The sequence below is a fragment of the Lathyrus oleraceus genome, chromosome 6 (assembly GCF_024323335.1).
Source record: "Lathyrus oleraceus cultivar Zhongwan6 chromosome 6, CAAS_Psat_ZW6_1.0, whole genome shotgun sequence".
Taxonomy (NCBI): Eukaryota; Viridiplantae; Streptophyta; class Magnoliopsida; order Fabales; family Fabaceae; genus Lathyrus; species Lathyrus oleraceus.
Window position 1 is genome coordinate 308252769 of NC_066584.1, and position 22363 is coordinate 308275131.

Sequence of the window (22363 nt, forward strand, 5' to 3'; positions counted from 1 at the left end):
GATTGTGGATGATGATAATTAGTCTTGAATGGAAAGACTTGGTGAATTATTGTTGAATATTGATGATGCTTGAAACTTTGTTGAATTAAACTTTAGATGATAGATATGTTGATGAATTTTTGGTTGATAAATATATGATAGAAAGGTTGAATCCTTGATAAATGTTGATCCAAGCCCTTGAGTTCTTGATATATGTAATGTTAAAGTTTATGAATGGTGATAGAAATATTGCATTTTGGATGAGCTTATAATGAAGATGGTTATGAAAAAATGGTAGGGATTTATGCTAAATTGAATGGAGTTTCAAGTGATGAAACTCTATCAACCTGGTTTATGAACTGTTAGGTGTGTAAGACCCCAATTTTGTCCCTAAGATCCCTCATGGCATCATATCATAACCTTACATAAACCTCAAGGATCATTGGACACCTTGCTTCCTTCCCTGTGGGTGGGATCTTTCTTGAGAGTGATTCTTGATCACCAAGCATTGCTTGCATTTGTGTATCATTGCTTTTCTTTTAATCACTAACCCAAATGTACAAAAATATGTCATCTAACATTTGTCTTGCAGCTTAAGCAGTCAACATGTCAAGGCAATCAAGTGAATCCTTTGTGCAAGAGATGAGGGTTCCATTGAGATATGGATCATGTGATCATTATTTTTGAGCCTATGTGAGTTGGAGGTCCATTGTGAAGCAAATTCCCCAGGTGGTTGAAGCTCAAGTTCATCAGGCAAGTTCAGGTCATCTGAGGACCATACAATCAACTGAACAGTCAAATTGAAGGCCTTGAGGTGTGGGAAATGATCTGAGACATCCCATTCATGTTCCAACAATGCTTATTCATCATGTCAAACCTTTATCTTGAAGAATTTGAAGCCAGTACAAAAGTTTCCAAAAATGGAAAGTGACCTGTAATTTCAAGTTTCCAAAAATGGAAAGTTTTTGGACCAACTTCAACTCAACTTTCCAACATCAAAGAAGCTTCAAATGAATTTTTGTCCAACATAAAAGTTGAATATCTCTCTCTCCCATTTCCAAAAAGTCCAAGATCATGAGCATCTGATGAATGGTTGAGGAGATATGATCAAATCATTGCCAAGTGTGCATGGAACTTCAAAAGACCATAATTTTTGACTCATAGCTCCAAAATGAGTGCCTCTTTTTGCATTTTGCTTGTCATGACATATATTTTCCAAATCATTCATTACATTGCATGAAATTTCATCATATGACCATTTGCTCATTCATGACCATTTTGGAGGGAAATTTGCAAATTCAAAATTGGTTAATCACATGAGCTAATTACCATTGCCATTGTGTTCATTGGAAGATTTTAAGTGAATTTGAGCATCCATATGCTACTGTTCACGTGTGCAATTTGCATGGCACCTCCCATTTTCCAAATTTTGTCATACACCTTATTTTGCTTAATTTCAATTAACCAATGCCAAATTTGATTAGCAAGGTGATTAGGACAACATATATAAACCAAATCATAACAGAATTATGGAGTTTTGGCTCATTCTAGATCCAAATTTCTCTTCCCTCCAAAATTTTCTTCAAATCCAAATTCGAATTTTCTTCACATAAGCTAGTGATTTTCTTGCATATTCTTGTTCTCTGATCCTCATTTAGTGCAGATCAAGGTGTGGATTGAAGGTTTTGGTGAAGAATCAAGCATATGAAGCTCAAGAACATGGAAATGGAAACTGATTTTTGAGCTAGATCCAAGCCTCTCCAAGCTTCAATTCATTCACAAAGCTTCATAGAATCATCTCAGGACTGGATTTATACGCTTGCCAAGCCTTGAATCACCAGATTTCAGTGACTGCTCTTCAAGAGGTATGAATTTCGATCCTCTTAATTGCTGATTTTATGTGCATAATCTTATAGATCTTTGCTTGCTGAACATTCTGATCTAAATTTCATGAGAATTGGTGAAGAAATGACTGAGTTATGTTGAATTAAAGTTGTGAATGTAAAAATGTTTTTCATCGATTCTCCTGATTCTTGAATTGTTAGGATGAAATAATGCTGGATTTGTGATGTGCGTATGATAAGCTTTCATTTGATGTAAATTTTGTGCGAATCTGAGAAAAAATTGTTGATGATTACTGTTCCGCCACCGTCTTCATGAAGAAGACGGTGGTTTCCACCGTGCATGGCCGTGTGAGCACTGTAGCTAGGGTTTTCTAGTTCGTTTCTGTAAAATGTACTGTGCAAGCGCCTTTAACCGAAGCCTCGTGTGTTCGACCCTTCCTTGTTGCATTTTATTTGTTTTAATTCGTTTTGACTAGCGCTTGCATGACATCCTGTTGTCGCTTCTATTGGCTCATATTCGTTGATTGCCTCCACGCAGGCTTTGACCAGTGATGTGGCTTGCCACATCAATAAATGGAACGGTACGTTTTGAGGCGCACCTTGAGCCTCTAGTTCTTGTGTTCGATTCTGGCAGGATGCGTTTCTAATTTCCATTATCCATTTCATATTATATTTCATGTTTTTACATTTTTATTTCATTTTCATTCATGTATTTCAAAAAAATCATAAAAAATAGAATAATGATCCAAATCACTTCCAATTTTTTTCTAAATGATCATGTGAATGTCTTCTATTTTTTTATGTGAATTTCTGGAATTGCGCCTTGCTGGAATTTTAAATGTGATTGATTCTTTGAACATGTATGCATATGTGACATTGCTTCATTCTTTCTATTGTGAAATGCTAAATAATGATACAATTGCCATGAAATTTTACATGATGATTCCTAACATGATGCATGATTTGTGAGATTTTATTTGGCATTTTTAGCATTTTTCATCTCTGTTTTAGACACATGATTGTATGGTGTGACAATGTGTGTCACACAATTTGATGTCATACTTGTGCATTTTCATTTATAGGTCAAATGAACTCTGTTGATGCTAAATTTTGGCATGATGATTGTGTTTGACATGTTGTGTGCACATAAAAATTTCCAGGATTGTTTGATTCATTTCTGTTTTAATATGGAATTTTGATTCTTAATGTCCAATTGTGTGCTTTGAATTTGCCTTTGTCTTCTCTTGCTCACTACATGACTTTGCTTGATGATTTTGATTTGGTCATTTTTAGGACATGTTCTTACTTGAATAAATGTGATTCATGTTGAGTTTTAGCTTCTGTTTTGACTTTTTGCCTCACCTTTGACCCTAGGCTTTGCCCTAGGGGTTTGAACTCACAATTTGAGCTTTGCATTTCAGGTTCAAGCAATAAGTCCTAATGGATGATGTGATCTCTTTGCTTGAGATACAATTTGTTTTGTTTAACTAATGTTGATTGTGTTGTAGGTCCTTGGGTGGCTAACTCACTTGAGTTGTTAACTTGCATTGTGTATATTGGTTGTCTCACTGTTGACTGTCTGTTTGATCTGTCTGAATGTGAATATTGACTTGTTTGATTTTCTTACAGGTACTTTAGTAGCTTTAACTCATTACTTGAGTTTCTTTGCTTTGCTTGTGGTTGGCATACCACTTAGGTAATCTCTTTAACTCCATGTAGTCTGGAAGACCTGCTATCTTTGGCAGACACCTGTCTGAAGCCCTCCTTAAGTGGCCATGTTCTTGATTGTTTAATTTTGTGCTAAAGACCTCCATGAGGCATGGTTACATATTAAGACCTCCTAAGTGAAGAGGCACTGGCAGATAAAAGGGATATGTAATCCATCCCCTGCTATTCAGTTGAGTCTTTCATCTTGCTCGCACTACGTGCTGATGCATTTTGAATAAACACCCAAGATCATTGTATATAGAGTCAGCCATGTGGAGTAGAGTTCCTCATTCTGGACTCCTACACCTTCTTTGATTCAAGCTCACCCAGGCCAGGGTTAAGAGCTATGAGGTCTAATCCTCATTTCCCATTTCATCTGCTTCACCCTAACTCTCAATGTTAGGGTTAAGAGCTCACAATACCCATACAATACCGGCTTGTTTGTCGAGGTTGATATGACCCCTTGACTAAAGCCCAACTTTGATTGAGCCTCTTGGTTGTGTATAGCGTGTACTATCGATTGATTGTTTGCTTACTTATGCATCCTTCATGTTGCTTTTGCATATGGTTTGCATCTTGTTTTTGCATTTCTTATTTGTTTTGTTTGAGGAGTCAGATGTAAGACCAGTAATTGGCTATCTGTTTCCTGTTCCTTTTGGGGAGCTGGATATAAGACCATTTATTGGCACTCCATTTCCTATTCTGTTTCTTTTTGTGGAGTCAGGTATAAGACCATTGATTGACCATCTGTTTCCTATCTTGTTTCTTTTTGTGGAGTCAGGTATAAGACCAGTGATTGGCCATATGTTTCCTATCTTGTTTCTTTTTGTGGAGTCAGGTATAAGACCATTGATTGGCCATCTGTTTCCTATCTTGTTTCTTTTGTGGAGTTGGACGTAAGACCATTTATTGGCACTCCGTTTCCCATTTGTTTTCGGAGTTGGATGTAAGACCATTTATTGGCATTCCATTTCCAGCTTTGTGGCTCCTTTGAACTTGCTTACTTGCTTATTGCTTTGTTGCTTATTCCAAAGGATGGTACTTACTTGGATCATCTACATATGATCTCAAGAGAGGAACTCCTATTGAAGTTTTACTCCTCATCCCCACCTTTTGTTTCCTTACAACCTCCACTTGTATTTGTAACCCAAACCAGAAAACTTTGTGCAAACATTTTCATCCGTTTTCAAAACTAGAAACCTAGGCCTTAAGCCTCTGATTTTCAAACTTCATTTTCACAATACTTCTTCTGAATTGAATCTAATGTCAACTTTGACCATTTTTGTGAATACTCTAATTGGTTTGTTTCACTAACTCAATTGCTTTTGTGGCCCTTGTCCACTTCTTGATAAGTTTTCATGCATTAGCCGTAGATTTGAATTATCTTAGTGGTTGATGTGAATCTCACCGCATCCTTAGTGAGTTGATTGTAAGACTTCCATACTTATTATAGGGTTAACCCCTCACTAGTATGTTGAAGCCATCCTCGCATGGTGGATTGTTGGTTCAGGTTGAGTGTTCTCCCTTTGATAATGAAAGACCTTAAGGCTTTTGGTTAAAATCAATCCACTCACTCATTTTTTTTGGAAATCTTTTAGCCGAACTATGAGGTTTTGATCCTGTAAAGGTACGTAGGCAATGGGTTCATCCATCCAAACACAAAAAATAATAAAATTGTATATTCTTCTCCCATCCTCCCAATCAATGTTTGCACAATAAATATTTTCATAAACAATACTTTTTACAACAAGTTGTGAAAAGGGTTCCCTAGGAGTACCTAGGATGCATTGGGTGCCTAACACCTTCCCTTTGCATAATTACCCCCTTACCCAGATCTCTGTACCCCTTTTTATTAGTTTTCTTTGTAAAACTTCTTAGGCTTTTGTTTGCTTTCTAGCCATTCCTTTGGATAAATAGAAGTGCGGTGGCGACTCTATCTTTGTATGCTTTGCTTTTGATTTAGTCAATAAATCTAAAGGCGATGAATACACCGCTACAGAAAAGTGGCGACTCTGCTGGGGAGCAAGAAAGGCTTCCTAGTGGGTTTGCCAACTTTTCACACTTTGTTGTGTTATATTGTCTTTTGTTTATGACATATTTTTGTGCAATTTGGGATTACTGTATTGTTTGTAATGATTGATTTGCTTGATATATCAATTGCTGCTTGCTTGGTGATCTCTGTGAGATGAGTTCTATACCCGAACTCAAGTGTACTTTATGATAGGAGAATGGCATAGTCTCGTCGACTTGTGTGGAGTTATTCCTTAGCAAGTTGACTTGCGAGTCCATTCACTTGGTGGAGGTCATGTTGGATTAATGATGTCACACAAGTTATTTGTGGTTAGGCATTATTCTTCCAATATGTGCCATAGAATCCAAGGACCTTAGTTTACCAAGCCCATCTTGGCCTATTTTTAGGATGTAGTGCGGAGGTCGTTCAAATGTCAGATTTGATGCGATTGTTACGCGATACTACACTCATAAGAGTCTCTCTTGAGAATATTTTTGGAATACGAGTATTCGTTCCTCCGATAATATTCGAAAGATGGGATGATGACTATGGGAACCTCTGGTAGAACATGTTCGGCAGGTTTAAACCATAGTACACTCCCTTTGGGTGGTTCTTAACCGAGACTCCATGCTCGTGACTTGCAACAAACCCGTGATTCATGGTTGATCCGTTCAACTATCGTTAATATCAATGGAACTTGGGTGTCGATAAGGTGTAAACCATAATCCACCAAAATGGATGATTGATATTAAGGATGGTTGAACTGTTCGTATATCGTTAATATCAATGGAACTTGGGTGTCGATAAGGTGAAAACCATAATCCACCAAAATGGATGATTGATATTAAGGATAATACGAGCTATCCCATGACCTTTGTCTGGTGTGCTTTGATTGATCCTTGAGTGTGTTTGTTGCATTCATGCATTCATCTGCATCCATATCATCAGATAAAAAAGAAAATTTTCAAGGAACTTAAGGGGTTTATTTGCAAAATTTTCAGATATGGAAAGATAAAAAAGGCATACAAAGAAATACAGCTTCAGACAACCCGATTTGAGAGAGTTAAGGAATCTGACATCCTATGTATTAGATCCCTTGGGTTTCAAAGCTCGTTATGGGAAGCTTCTGCCTCTTCTGACTACTCAGGTTGACGAAAGGTTGATGGGTACTTTGGTGCAGTTCTATGATCCTCTGTATCACTACTTCTCTTTTCCAGACTTTCAGTTGTTGCCTACCCTTGAGGAGTATGCTCATCTTGTGGGTATTCCGATTCTGGATCAGGTACCGTTCAGTGGTTTGGAGAGTATTCCTACTTCTCGAGAGATAGCTGACTTGTTGCACATAGATTAATCCTTGGTTAAAGCTCATATGACTTCCAAAGGTGGAATTCAAGGTCTCCCTTCTGAGTTCCTCATCGCTCAAGCTACCGTTTATGGGAAGGCCCTGAGTGAGGATGCCTTTGAAGCCATATTTGTGCTTCTCATATATGGATTGGTATTGTTCCCCAACATAGACAAATTTGTGGATGTGAATGCTATTAGGATCTTCTCCGTTCTTAATCCCGTTCCGACTCTGTTGGGTGATGCCTATGTCTCTTTGCATCTGAGGAATGCGAAGGGTGGTGGCGCTATTGTGTGCTGTTTGCCTCTGTTGTATAAGTGGTTTATTTCTCACTTACCTCAGACGGTCGCTTTCAAGGAGAACAAGGGATGTCTACGGTGGTCTACGAGACTTATGTCTCTCACCAATGATGATATCTCTTGGTATGATCGTGCATATGATGGTGTCCAGATCATTGACTCTTGTGGTGAATTCTCCAATGTACCTCTTCTTGGTACATGTGGTGGGATTAGCTACAACCCTGTGTTAGCACGACGTCAGCTTGGGTTCCCCCTAAAGGATAAACCTAATAACATTCTATTAGAAGGTGTGTTCTTTCAGGAGGTTAAAGATCCCCAAGGCCTGAAAGCAAGGATGGTTCGCGCTTGGCGCAAGATTCACAAGAAGGGTAGAAGTGAGTTGGGTCTGAAGAACTGCATTGCTTTGGAGCCATATACTACTTGGGTGAGGAAGAGAGCATCTGAGTATCTCATGCCTTATGATTATTCAAGACCTACACCTTTGGTTGTGGCTGGGCCTTCAACCCTCCCTAACCAAGGAGTAGAGGAGTTGAGAGACGAAGACCTTTCACGTGCCTGGATCCGTGAAAGAGAAGAGTTGCTTCAACAGCTTAAGGAGAAGGATGCTCTGATCGAGTTCCTCGAGCATCAGGTCATTGATGATCCTGATGATGCTTGGACTTCTCTACTTCCTCAGTCTTCCAAGTTCTGGAAAAGGAGGTATGACAGACTCGCCAAAGAGAAGGCGGATATGGAAGCAGCATATGAGAGAGAGGTTAGGAGGCTTCGTGCAGCTTATCTTCCGGCATCCCGAGCTTCTAGGGATCCATAGGATGTTTATTTTCCTTTTCTCTTGTAATGATGAACAATGATGTACTTCTTTTTCTCAAATATATTTGATTATATGTTTTCCATATACGATAAAATGCTTAATATTCAAAATTTGCAAATAATACCCTAAAAGTTCCTTCGAAAATAAAAATAAATCATATGCACGAGCATTGCATGCATCATTTGCATAAGTAGGTGTTTGTTCCGGTCTTCTTGTCTGTGGCCTAACTCTGTGCTCTTCATTTATTTTGAAGACAAGCTGACTCATCGGTACTACACCAGATCCAACTCTTCTAGATTGATGGATCACCTTGAGCAAGAGAATCGCGAGCTCAAAGAGGAAGTCGCCAGACTGAGTGCGTTGATGGAATCTTTCCTGGCCGCTCAGAATCAACCGTCTCCAACACCTGCAACTCCTCCCCAGAGGACTGTTATTTCTGAGGTTGCTTCCTCAACAGTGCCAGCTGCCAGTGCCCATTTTGTGCCAACAGCCATGCCAACCGAGTTTCCGTGGGGTATGCCTCCTTGTTTTATGCCTGATATTCCTGCGCCAACATTCGCTTCCATGCCGGCATCTAGCCCGGTCATTGTTGTGCCTCCTCCTGTCGTGCATACCGTTCCTAGGGTAGACGACACCATCTATCATTCTGAGCCGTATGAGGGCCCAGATTTTCATGAGAAGATGGATGCTATGAATGACCAATTTCTTGAACTCCGCAAGGAATTGAAGACCCTTCGAGGAAAGGATTTGTTCGGCAAGTCTGCAGCCGAGCTCTGTTTAGTTCCCGGTGTGAAAATACCTATCAAATTCAAGGTCCCAGACTTTGAGAAGTATAAAGGGAACACCTACCCGCTCAGCCACCTGGTTATGTATGCCAGGAAAAGGTCTACTCAGATGGATAATGATCAGCTGCTCATTCATTATTTCCAGGACAGTCTGTCCGGTGCTGCACTGCGATGGTATATGAGTTTGGACAGTGCAAACATCCGTTCCTTCAATGATCTTGGCGAAGCCTTCGTCAAGCAATACAAGTACAATATGGATATGGCTCCCGATCGGGATCAACTCAGGGCCATGTCCCAAAGGACAAAGAGACATTTAAAGAGTACGCCCAGAGGTGGCGAGAGCTGGCAGCTCAGATTACTCCTCCGCTGGAAGAGAAGGAAATGACCAAGATCTTTCTAAAGACCTTGAGTTCATTTTATTACGAGCGGATGATTGCCTGCGCTCCTTCTGATTTCACCGAGATGGTGAACATGGGGATGCGCCTAGAGGAGGGAGTCCGTGAAGGACGTTTCACCAAAGATGAAGGCTCTTCTAGCAAGCGATATGGGGCGTTTGCAAAGAAGAAAGATGGCGAGGCACATACTGTAGTCTCCCATGTGAAACCCCGAAGACCCTCTGCCAGGAGGAAGACCGCACGTCCAGCCGATAATCAGCACCAGGTGGCTCATATATCACATGTTTTCAGGGATAATTCGCAATATCAGCAACACAACAATCAGCAACCAACTCAACAATATCAGCAACAACATCGTCCTCAGCAACAGGCTTACCAGCCTCGCAATAACAGTAATCAAGCTAGTACGAGTTATGAGAGGAAGAAGATCACTTTCGATCCGATTCTGATGTCATACACAGAGCTGTATCCCTCTTTGATAGAGCGGAAATTAATTACTCCCAGGGACCCACCGGTTGTACCTGCAAACCCTCAGTGGTGGTACAAGCCCGATCAGCATTGTGTTTATCATCCGGGTGCTCTCGGCCATAATATGGACAACTGCTTTCCGTTGAAGACTAAGGTTCAAGACCTTATGAGGTGCGGAATTTTGTGCTTTGAGGACGTTGGTCCCAATGTTAAGAAGAACCCATTGCCCGAGCATGGGAAGTCTGTTAACATGGTCCAGGGTTGCCCTGGCAAATACAAGGTCAAATATGTTAGCCATATTCGATAATCGCTTGTTGAGTTGCACCGTCTGCTGTGTCAGTACAGTCATTTGGAGCATGACCATGACAAATGCCGTATCTGCTCTTTTAACAGATTGGGTTGTCACCAAGTGCATAGAGATCTGCAAGAATTGCTGGATGATGGGACCATTGAGATTCTTCAAAATAGAAATGTCGATGAAGATGAGCCAGAGGTCAATGTGATTTCTCTGGTGTTCAGGATCCCTGAGCCTGTTGTCATTCGATATGATGGTAGCAAGCAAAAGGTTTCTCCTGCCCTGGTTATCAAGCCTGTCGGCCCTGTGCCTTATTCTTCTGATAAAGCAATTCCATTCCGCTATAGTGCTGTCGCTGTTGAAGATGGGAAAGAAGTGCCCTTGCCTTCTCCATCTGTTGTGAATATAGCTGATGTGAGCGGATTGACCCGTAGTGGTCGCGTGTTTTCACCTCCGAAGCCTCAGGCTAGGGCCGACTCTGTTGTGCGTCCGGTTGGGAATGCGGTTAATCCTCCGAACCCGGCACCTGTTGTTAAACCCTCCTCTATACAAAAGACTCCTACTTCTTCTGTTGGCCCTAGTGGCACTGTGAATGAAGACTGTGATGAGATGCTGAGGCTCATCAAGAAGAGTGAGTACAACGTTGTAGACCAGCTTCTACAAACGCCGTCCAAGATCTCCGTGTTATCTTTGCTTCTGAATTCAGAACCCCATAGGGAGGCTCTACAGAAAGTGTTGGACTTGGCTTATGTTGATCATGACGTCACAATTGAACAGTTTGACAGCATTGTTGCAAACATTACTGCTTGCAACACTTTGAGTTTCTGTGACGCTGATCTCCCTGAGGAGGGAAGAGACCACAACATGGCTTTACATATATCCATGAATTGCAAGAGCGACGCCATGTCCAACGTGCTGGTGGACACTGGGTCATCTTTGAATGTATTGCCGAAATCCACTCTTTCTAGATTGTCATATCAAGGGCCTCCCATGAGGCAGAGTGGAGTTGTTGTGAAAGCTTTTGATGGGTCGCGTAAGACTGTGATTGGGGAAGTTGATCTCCCAATCAAGATTGGACCAAGTGATTTCCAAGTTACCTTTCAGGTTATGGATATCCACCCATCTTATAGCTGTCTCCTTGGCAGACCATGGATTCACGAGGCTGGCGCCGTGACATCCACCCTACACCAGAAGCTGAAATTTGTTAAGAACAAGAAACTGGTTGTGGTAGGGGAAGAAAAGGCTCTCCTGGTTAGCCACTTGTCTTCTTTCTCATACATTAATGCTGAGGACGAAGTTGGAACGCCTTTCCAAGCTTTGTCTATAGCGGAGCCTATTGAGAAGAAAACTCCTTCATTTGCTTCCTATTGAGATGCGAAACTGGCCATTGAATGTGGTGCAGTTGCTGGTCTAGGAAAAATGATCGAGCTTGAAGACAACAAATCCCGGGCTGGCATTGGTTATTCTTCTAGGGTCTTCAACGACAAAGGGCTGTTCAAGAGTGGAGGTTTCATCCACGCCGATCAAGCTGAGGAAGCTGCTGCTATTCTGGAAGAGGATGTAGAGGATACTGACAACTTTGTCATCCCTGGTGGGATCTGCCACAATTGGGTCGCTGTGGATGTTCCTACGGTCATTCATAAGTCAGCGTAATGTATTTGCTTTGTTTAAAAACCCTTCTCCCATGCCAAAAGGAGAAGTGATGACATTGTTGGCAACATTTATACAATGATATTTCATTCAATAAGTTCATGTTAAATATTTGTTTTTCCAATTGTTTTCACTTTTTGCTTTTTGCATGAAATTGGTGATCACAAAAAACCCTAAAAACAAGAATAAAAGCAATCTTTTCATCTGCGTAATGATTTGTTTGTTTAAATTCTAAAAGTTTGTCATTATCCCAAATCATTATGCAGGTTGATTCTTAAACCCATTGAACATAATGATCCAACGCCATCTCCCAATTTTGAATTCCCTGTATTCGAGGCAGAGGAAGATGATGTTGAAGAGTTTCCTGATGAGATTACCCGTCTTCTTGAGCATGAAGAGAAGATCATTCAGCCGCATCTTGAGAATCTGGAAATAGTCAACTTGGGGTCTGAAGATTGTGTTCGAATGGTAAAGATTGGGGCACTCCTTGAAGAGTCTGTCAAGAAGGGGTTGATCAGTTTGCTACGAGAATATTCTGATATCTTTGCTTGGTCGTACGAAGACATGCCAGGTCTAGATACAGATATTGTACAACATTTCCTGCCTTTGAAGCCTGAGTGCGTGCCTGTGAAGCAGAAGCTCAGAAGAACTCATCCAGATATGGCAGTGAAGATCAAAGAAAAAGTTCAGAAGCAAATTGATGCGGGGTTTCTGGTGACTTCCACATATCCTCAATGGGTGGCCAATATTGTGCTTGTGCCTAAGAAAGACGGAAAAGTCCGTATGTGTGTTGACTACCGTGATTTGAATAAAGCTAGTCCGAAAGATGATTTTCCTCTACCACACATTGACATGTTGGTAGACAATACAACCAAATTCAAAGTCTTTTCGTTTATGGACGGATTTTCCGGATATAATCAAATCAAGATGGCACCCGAGGATATGGAGAAGACAACATTCATCACACCTTGGGGAACATTCTGTTATCGAGTGATGACCTTAGGTTTGAAGAACGCCGGAGCCACGTATCAACGAGCTATGACTACCTTGTTTCATGATATAATGCACAAGGAGATAGAAGTTTATGTTGATGATATGATTGCTACGTCACGAACGGAAGTGGAACATGTTGAGCATTTGTTGAAGCTTTTTCAGCGTTTGAGGAAGTTCAAGCTTCGTCTGAATCCCAACAAATGTACATTTGGAGTCCGTTCTGGCAAGTTATTGGGTTTTGTTGTCAGCGAAAAAGGTATTGAGGTTGATCCTACAAAGGTCAAAGCAATACGAGAGATGCCTGCGCCCAAAACTGAAAAGCAAGTCCAAGGTTTTCTTGGCCGCTTGAATTATATTTCTAGATTTATATCCCACATGACTGCCACATGTGCGCCGATATTCAAGCTCCTCCGGAAAGATCAATCTCATGATTGGACCGAGGATTGCCAGAAAGCTTTCGACAGTATCAAAGAGTATCTGTCTGAACCTCCGATCTTGTCTCCGCCTATAGAAGGAAGACCTTTGATCATGTATCTGACTGTTCTTGAAGACTCGATGGGTTGTGTACTCGGTCAGCAAGACGAATCAGGAAAGAAAGAATCTGCTATCTACTACCTGAGTAAGAAGTTCACTGATTGTGAGTCTCGATACTCTATGCTTGAGAAGACGTGATGTGCTTTGGCTTGGGCTGCTAAGTGTAACACCCCGATAAAATAAGATAATTATTTAAATTGAGTTAATAATATATTTATTAATTTAATTAAATAATTGGAATTATTATTATTATTGGAATAATAATTATTGGAATATTATTGGGATTATTATTATTGGATTATTTTTATTGTTATTATTGGAATAAAAGTAGAAATCAGTAAAAAGGTTCCATTTGGTAAAAAGAGTTATTTTCACGTGAAAAGGGAAAAGAGGCAGAAAAGTGGAAAAAGGGCAAAGAAAGCCAGAGAACAAGGGTTGAAGGAAGGAAAAGCTTGAAGCTCAGAGATTTGCCGGATTAACTCAGGTAAGGGGGGTTTATCATCGTTTAATGGGTATTATGGGATAATATGTAATGGGTAGTGATAAACCATTGATTTACCTCTGATTGGAATAATTGTGCTGAAAATTGTGAACTTTTGGGATGAACGAATCGGGATTAAAATTGAAGGAAATTCGTAGGAATTAGATGCAATAGTGTTAGGATTTGTGAGATTGAATAAGATATGAATTGTGTTAGGGGATATGAACGAATAATGTGTAAAATTGGACTGTGGAAGGTTGAATTGGATAGATCTCGTAGCAGAGAATGCCATAGCAGATCTGGAGATCTGGTTTCTGGTCATACGCGTATGGCACTAGGCAATACGCGTATGAGATGGTATGGTACGCGTATGGCACTAGGCAATACGCGTATGGATGAGGAAGATGAGGTTTTGAACGTGGTTTGGTCTCTGTTGGTACGCGTATGGGGAAGTGGTACGCGTAGCATACGCGTATGAGACAGGTGATACGCGTATGGAATTGGCGTGGAAATGGGCCATACGCGTATGGGACTAGGCAGTACGCGTATGGGCAGAATTTTGGTTTTCCTGAGTTGTTGTTGTGCAGTTTTTCACTGTTCAGCTGAGTAACGTAATTCAGCTGATGTATGATGTATTAGGGATCATTTCCCGTTGTTTTGAGTAGTATAGGTATTAGTAGAGTGTGCTAATACTGTGGTTGTTCTTTGGCATGATCTGATATGCTTATGTGATAAAATATTGATGATGTGTGATGGTATGCATGATGCTGTGAATGTATCAGTTATGTGTGCATTTGTGAATAGACTGTTTATGGCTTAGAGTGTGAGCATATGTCTATTTTGAATTGTTGTTGATGTTTGCATGCTAGGTGATTTAGCATGTGTATGGTGGCCTTTATGGTGGTAGCTAATTCCCATGGTGAGGAATTAGTGAGTTGTTGTGAATTGTTGTTGATGTTTGCATGCTAGGTGATTAGCGTGCATATCATAGCCCTTTGGGGTGGTAGCTAATTCCCATGGTGAGGAATTAGTGAGTGAGTCACTAGGTCTCAAATGAGTGGGACTAGTGGGCTTGGTAGCCGTGCCTGGATTTGGACGGTGAGGTGAACTATATGTTCACAAATAGTCGGTACCGCATGCATGGAGTCTCATTGCATTTGTATTGTATGGCGTATAATATGAATGGATGTATTCCAATATTATACGTGTGTTTTGTGGTTGAGTTGAGTATGATTTTAGTTGATGTTGCCGTTGCTGAACGTATGATCTGATTAGGGTGATGAATGTGTTAAATTACTTAGCATTACATGATGTTTTATAATGCTTATTATATTGATTGAGGAACTCACCCTTACAACTATTTTTCAGGTAACGAGCAGTGAGTTGAGTAGAAGCTAATGTTCGGAGTCTAGTGTAATTCCTTAGTGGGTCATGCTCTGATAGATGTAACATCGGGACGGGATGTTTTGTCTTATTTTCATTGTTGGTTGTTGAATGATTTTACATGTATGAGTTACATGTTTTTGAATGATCGATTTGATCTGTATCCGCTGCGTATTATGCAAATGTTTTAATAAATAAATGAGCATGACAAGCTATTTTGATAAATGCGTGAGGTTATTTGTGTGACACCCTTAACTGCATAATTACTCTGATTTATATATTGCTATTTTAATTAAATATTTGGGGTATTTTAGAAGGGTGTTACATTAGTGGTATCAGAGCATAGTCGGTCGAGTCGAGTCGTAATTATTCTGTTTTCCCTGTACGGGATAGGTGTTGTGTAACCCTATCAGTACTTATTGTTTAGCTTGTTGGGTTTTCAGAATAGAGATGGCTGGAAGAGGTAGAGATGATGCTGCAATTGCTGAGGCTCTGGGTATGCTAGCTGGAGTACTTGGAGGAAATCCGAATGTTGTGGGAATGGGAGCTGCTCGTCAACTGAGTGAGTTCCAGAAGAACAATCCTCCAATGTTCAAGGGAGCATACGATCCAGATGGTGCTCAGAAGTGGTTGAAGGAAATCGAGAGGATCTTCCGAGTGACTGAGTGTGTCGATAACCAGAAGGTCAGGTTCGGTACGCATATGCTGTCAGAAGAAGCCGATATCCAGAATGGATCCAATCAAGTATATCTTCGAGAAGCCTGCTCTAACTGGGAGAATTGCCCGTTGGCAGATGTTGTTATATGAGTATGATATCGAGTATCGAGCTCAGAAAGCTATCAAAGGTAGTATCTTGGCTAACCACTTGGCACATCAGCCGATTGAAGATCATCAGTCTGTTCAGTACGACTTCACAGACGAGGAGATTCTGTATTTGAAAATGAAAGATTGTGATGAGCCTACACTTGATGAAGGTCCAGAACCTGGTTCCAGATGGACGATGGTGTTTGATGGCGCTGTAAATCAGTACGGAAATGGAATTGGGGCAGTAATCATTACTCCTCAGGGCACACATATTCCATTTACAGCAAGGCTAACTTTCAAATGCACGAATAATATGGCTGAGTACGAAGCCTGCATTATGGGATTAGAGGAGTGCATTGATCTAAGGATCAAGCATCTTGATGTGTATGGATATTCGGCCCTCGTTGTCAATCAGATCAAGGGTGAATGGGAAACGAATCAACCCGGTCTTATTCCATACAGAGATTATGCGAGGAGGATTTCAACGTTCTTTACAAAAGTTGACTTTCATCATATTCCTCGAGAGGATAATCGGATGGCAGATGCTCTTGCTACGCTCGCTTCTATGATTGTGGTCAAGTATTGGAATGAAGTTCCCAATATTACCGTGATGCGCTTGGATAGACCAGCTCACGTGTTTGCAGTTGAAGAAGTACAAGACGATAAGCCTTGGTATTACGACATCAAATGTTTCCTCCAGAACCAGGTCTACCCGCCTGGGGCATCTGTGAAAGATAGGAAAACTCTGAGAAGGTTGTCAGGCAGTTTCTACCTCAGTGGAGAAGTGCTGTATAAGAGAAATTTTGACATGGTTTTGCTCAGATGCGTGGATAGACACGAAGCAAACCTGTTGATGACTGAGGTCCATGAGGGTTCATTTGGTACTCATTCCAATGGACATGCCATGGCTAGAAAGATGTTGAGAGCAGGCTACTATTGGCTGACAATGGAGTCTGACTGCTGCAAATATTTGAAGAAATGCCACAAGTGTCAAATTTATGCGGATAAGATTCATATTCCTCCGACACTTCTGAATGTGATTTCATCACCATGGCCTTTCTCTATGTGGGGAATTGACATGATCGGCATGATTGAACCGAGAGCGTCCAACGGACACAGGTTTATTCTCATAGCAATTGATTACTTCACCAAATGGGTTGAAGCGGCGTCGTATGCTAATGTGACTAGGCAGGTGGTCGTGAAGTTTGTCAAGAATCAGCTGATATGCCGTTATGGTGTGCCTGATAAGATTATTACTGATAATGGATCTAACTTGAACAACAAGATGATGGAAGAGTTGTGCGCTGAGTTCAAGATTGCACACCATAACTCCTCTCCTTACAGACCCAAGATGAATGGGGCTGTTGAAGCTGCTAATAAGAATATCAAGAAGATTATCCAGAAGATGACAGTCACGTACAAAGATTGGCATGAGATGTTGCCATTTGCTTTGCATGGATATCGTACATCTGTCCGCACTTCAACATGGGCAACCCCTTTTTCTCTTGTCTACGGCATGGAAGTTGTTCTCCTAGTAGAGGTGGAGATCCCATCAATGAGAGTCTTGATGGAAGCCAAGTTGACTGATGCTGAATGGATTCAGAGTCGTTATGACCAGCTGAATTTGATTGAAGAGAAGCGATTGACTGCCATGTGTCATGGTCAGTTATATCAGCAGAGAATGAAGAAAGCATTCGATAAGAAGGTCAAGCCTCGTGTGTTCCGAGAAGGCGACCTCGTGCTCAAGAAAGTCTTGTCTTTCGCGCCCGATTCCAGGGGCAAGTGGACTCCAAACTATGAAGGTCCATATGTTGTCAAGCGAGCCTTTTCAGGCGGTGCATTGATGCTTACAACAATGGATGGGGAGGATTTCACTCGTCCTGTGAATTCAGATGCAGTCAAGAAATACTTTGCCTAAAAAGAAAAAAACAGAATAGCTCGCTAAGTTGAAAACCCGAAAGGGCGGCTTAGGCAAAAATGAGCGTCTCGGTGGATTGAAAACCCGAAAGGGCGATCCAGGCAAAAATTAGAGACATGAAAAATGAATTTTCATCCCGCTAGATTGAGTACCTCACCCAGGGGCAATCTAGGCAAAATTTAGGGATTTGGCAAGTAACTGCATCCTGACAAGACTTTCTGTTTCACAACTGTCTTTTCGTCAGAGATTCTCGCTCAGTCATCGTCAACTGAAGCTTCAAATACATCAGATTCAAATTGGTAGAGAAATGGTCATTATGTTCAATGTAGCCCTCTTCCAATATATATCACCGATTTCAAATTTTGTACAGATCTATGGAGTCTTGCCATTTGCAGGCTACCATTCCATCAAATAAATTTGAGCTTTTATCCAATTATTTGCACTCTTATTTGTTTCAATTCAACAAATGTTTTGCATGTTTTAATTGATAAAATGTCATTGTTTTAAACAAATAAATTTTTTCAAAATTGTTTTAAACAAATAAATTTTTTCAAAATTGTTTTTAAACAAAGTGAACATTCACAATGATAAAAGGATACTTAAGAATTTCTCAGTGCTCTCCCAAGGGTGGCATGTTTTCCAACAGGGTAAGACTTTTGTTCATATTCCTGGCATGGCGCTATCCTCTTTCTCCAGATTGTTGTTGGGGTTTCTCCCTAAGCAAAGCTTCTGTTGAGTTTTTCCCCCCAAGCAGGGTGTTTATTGGGATTTCTCCCGAACAGATTTTTGTTGAGCAGAGCCTTTGTTAGGATTCTCCCCATCAGAGTGCTTGTTGAGGTTTTCACCTCTTCTCCCTTTCAGCGGAGCAATGATTCTTTCCTCCTCAGCAGTTGGTTCCTTTTGGAAGGTTCAGTATTTGGTGGTTGATCCCCAGTTCTCCTTCTCTGCCTCAGATAAATCCCCAGTAGATTTGTGGTGGTGGATTGTATCTGTGATGATTCCTCCCATGCAGAGATTTGGTGATTTCTTGATGTCTTTGATCCCCAATAGAGTTGCTTGTGTGGCAGGATCTGTTTGTGTGATCTTTTCTCCCTCAGTGGGTTTTCCCCCCAGTGGAGTTTGTTTGGAGTTGCTTTTGTGGCAGTTTTCGCCTGTGTAGTGAGCTCCTTTTCCCAGATGAGACTGCTGATCCATCCTTGCAGAGATCTTGTTGTTTCTTGATCCCGGCAGATTGTTTATTCTCTGGTGATCCTGGCTTTCTCTCCTGTGGTGTAGTACCGGGCGTTCGATTCCTGGACCCGTGTATGTTAGAAATGTCTGTTTTGTCAGCATTCATCAAACATAAATCACGCATATTCATGCATACTTTCAACATTCAGATAGTCATGTTGCATTTTTGCCATATATCCTTTGTTTGTTGTCTCCTGCTAAATGGTGATATAGATCTCCCTAGTAGATCTCCCCAAGCAGATGTCGGGTGTCTAATCTCTCAATATAGAGTCAGCCTCTTAAGCAGAAAGCGTCTGTCCTTTCCTTCTGCATTTCCCCACTGAGATATATCCTCGTGGATGACGGTTATTTCCGTTTCCTCCCAACACATATAATGGGATGGGTTTTCCCTATTGAGTTATATCCTCATTAGGACGAGTCTTGATTCAGTTTGCCTTTTTAGTTTGATCCTAAATCGGCCTTTTCGCAACTGCCTCTTGTGTTTCCCTGTGGAATAAATGAATATTTGCTCAGTAACCGGCAATCATTCACTTTATCCTCAGCGGAATTTGTGGCTTCTACCCAGTAACCGGTAGTTGTAAGTCTTATCCTTTGTGGTTTTCTACCCAGTAACCGGTAGTTGTAAATCCTATATACCTTTTTTTCCCTCTTTGAGGAATCTGTGGTTGTTTACCCGGAGATTGGTATTTGTGAACCTTTTGTTCCTCAGCAAGAGTCGGTGGCTTCTACCCAGTAATCGGTAGTTGTAAGTCCTATATTTGTGGTTTTCTACCCAGTAACAGGTAGTTATAAATCCTACTTTCATCCCCTAGCAGAGGTAACCTTTGTGGGTCATCCTGGTTGATGGCGGATTTTGCGGTCTTCTACCCAGTATTCGGTAGTTGTAAATCCTATGTTGTTGTTTTTCTCCCCAACGGAGTCTGTGTTTCCTTGTGGAATAGATGGATAGTTGCTCAGTAACCGACAATCATTTACCTTATCCTCAGCTGAGTTTTTGGTCTTCTACCCAGTATTCGGTAGTTGTAAATCCTATTTTTCTTGCTCTTTAGCAGAGTTTGTGGTTTTCTACCCAGTAACTGGTAGTTATAAACCCTATTTGTTCCCCCGTGCGGAATTATGATCCTTTCGCTCCCCACGCAGAGGTTTTGGTCTTCTACCCAGTATTTGGTAGTTGTAAACCTTATATTTTCTCCTCATCAGAGTCGATGGTCTTCTACCCAGTATTCGGTGGTTGTAAATCCTAATCTCTCCCCTTTGCAGGGTTAACCTTTTGCGGCTCATCCTAGTTGATGACGGTTACTCTTGGTGGTTAGCAATATCCAGTATTCGATGTTGATCTTTCCTCACCCTCTTCTGGGTAATTGCTCTGAGTAAGCAATTGTATCCCTAGTAGGTCTTTTCTCCTCCTTGAGGATAATTGCCGTATGTTAGCAATTTTATCCTCAGCGGGTCTTTTCACCGTTTGCCAGTGATCTGTTCCCCGGATCATTGATTTTTTATCAATGCATCCCCGGTGAGTCCTCTTTCATCTACCCTTTTGTTGGTAATGATTTTTGCTCCCTTTGATCGGTCATCTTTATATACCTAGTTTTGGTATCCCGATGCCTTTCTTTTCGGATGATTTATCCTTTATTAACCCAGTAACCGGTTGTGGATAATCTTCCATGCGAGTGTATTATCCACGTTCTGACGGTAATAAATAATATATCTCATGCACTCTTCAGTCAAAGCCTGATGTGTTTCCCCGGTCGAGTAAGATTCGTGTTCCCTGTGCGGAATCGAATATTCATTGCTATCCCTTTTTGAGCGTATCTCCCAGTAACCGGTGATATGTCTCCTGGATAATTGCCGTATGCTTGCAATTTATCCCCAGTGAGTTATCTTTCGTCTACCCTGTTGTTGTTGGTAACGATTGTTTCTCTTTTCGGTCGGTCACCTATTATATACCCAGTAACCGGTATCCCTGGTGTTCCTTCCATGCGAGTATATTATCTACGTTCTGACGGTAATGGATAATATATCTCATGCGCTCCTTGGTCAAAATCTTTTGATTGTTTCTCCAGCGGAGTAAGATTTGTATTCTTTGTAGAATCTAATATCCATCCTTTAAATAAGTTTGCTTTTTAAAGCCCTCCTTTTGGATGATGAGTGTTTTGGCAGTAAAAACCAATTCACGTTTTCGGTCGGTCACCTATTATATACCCAGTAACCGGTATCCCTGGTGTTCCCTCCATGCGAATATACTATCCACGTTCTGACGGTAATGGATAATATATCTCATGCACTCTTTGGTTGAAGCCTTTTGTCCTTCCCTATTTGAGTAAGATTCATTTTCCCGTTGCGGAGTCGAATGTCCATCCTATAAGTCGATTTGCTTTTTCAAACCCTCCTTTTGGATGATGAGTGTTTTGGAAGTAAACCCCAATTCACGCTTTGGTTGGTCACCTATTATATACCTAGTAACCGGTATCCCTGGTGTTCCTTCCTTTCTGCTCCCTATTATGACCTTGGTCCCCTGTGGAGTCAGATTTTCCTGAGTTGATATACCTTTTTCAGGTCTTCCTCAGATGTTTTGGTTGATTGATATCTCTCACCCTTATACCGGTCTTAGATATTCATTCTTCCTGAGCTTGTTGTTCTTTCACCCAGTAACCGGTGTTCAGATCACATGTCTCTTCGAGCTTGTTACCCAGTAACCGGTAACACCTCACCCTTTTGCTTCCTCTGGAGAGTCTTTGTTAGACATTCCTCGGCGGAGTTTCTGTTGTGATTCACCCTTTTGCTGTATTGGCGTTTTCCCCAATACATACATTTTCCCCGGCAGGGAGGTTCTGTGTGAATCTTTCCCCAACCCGAGCCCGGATTTTTATCTGAAGTATCCTTTGTGGATAGTTTTGTTGTGTTGGCGTTTTTCCCAATACACGCATTTTTGAGTCAACTTGAGTCTTTCCAATGGATTTATTCCCTTTGGAAACTCTTTTTCCCCAGTGTTAGTCTTTTACTCCCTAGTAAAGTCTCTAGTTTAAAGTCGTGTCCTGCTCACGCATTCTTTTTTTTTCTTATCCCCATAAGAGTCCTGTCAGAGTCTCTGTTCCATTAGGAAGTGCATCATTCCTGTGGATTTGTCTTTTCTTCTGATTTTCTTTGTGGACCTATATTCCCCACAGAGTTTGTTTCTTTTGCATTCATACATTTGCATCATGAGGTCTCTTAGGGACCAAAATTTGTCTCTTTGTTGTTATTTAAGTCCATTCTACCGCGTCGAGACGAAGATTTTAACCTTCACTTCTCCGGCTAGAATGACCTTAAATAGGGGCATCTGTAAGACCCCAATTTTGTCCCTAAGATCCCTCATGGCATCATATCATAGCCTTACATAAACCTCAAGGATCATTGGACACCTTGCTTCCTTCCCTGTGGGTGGGATCTTTCTT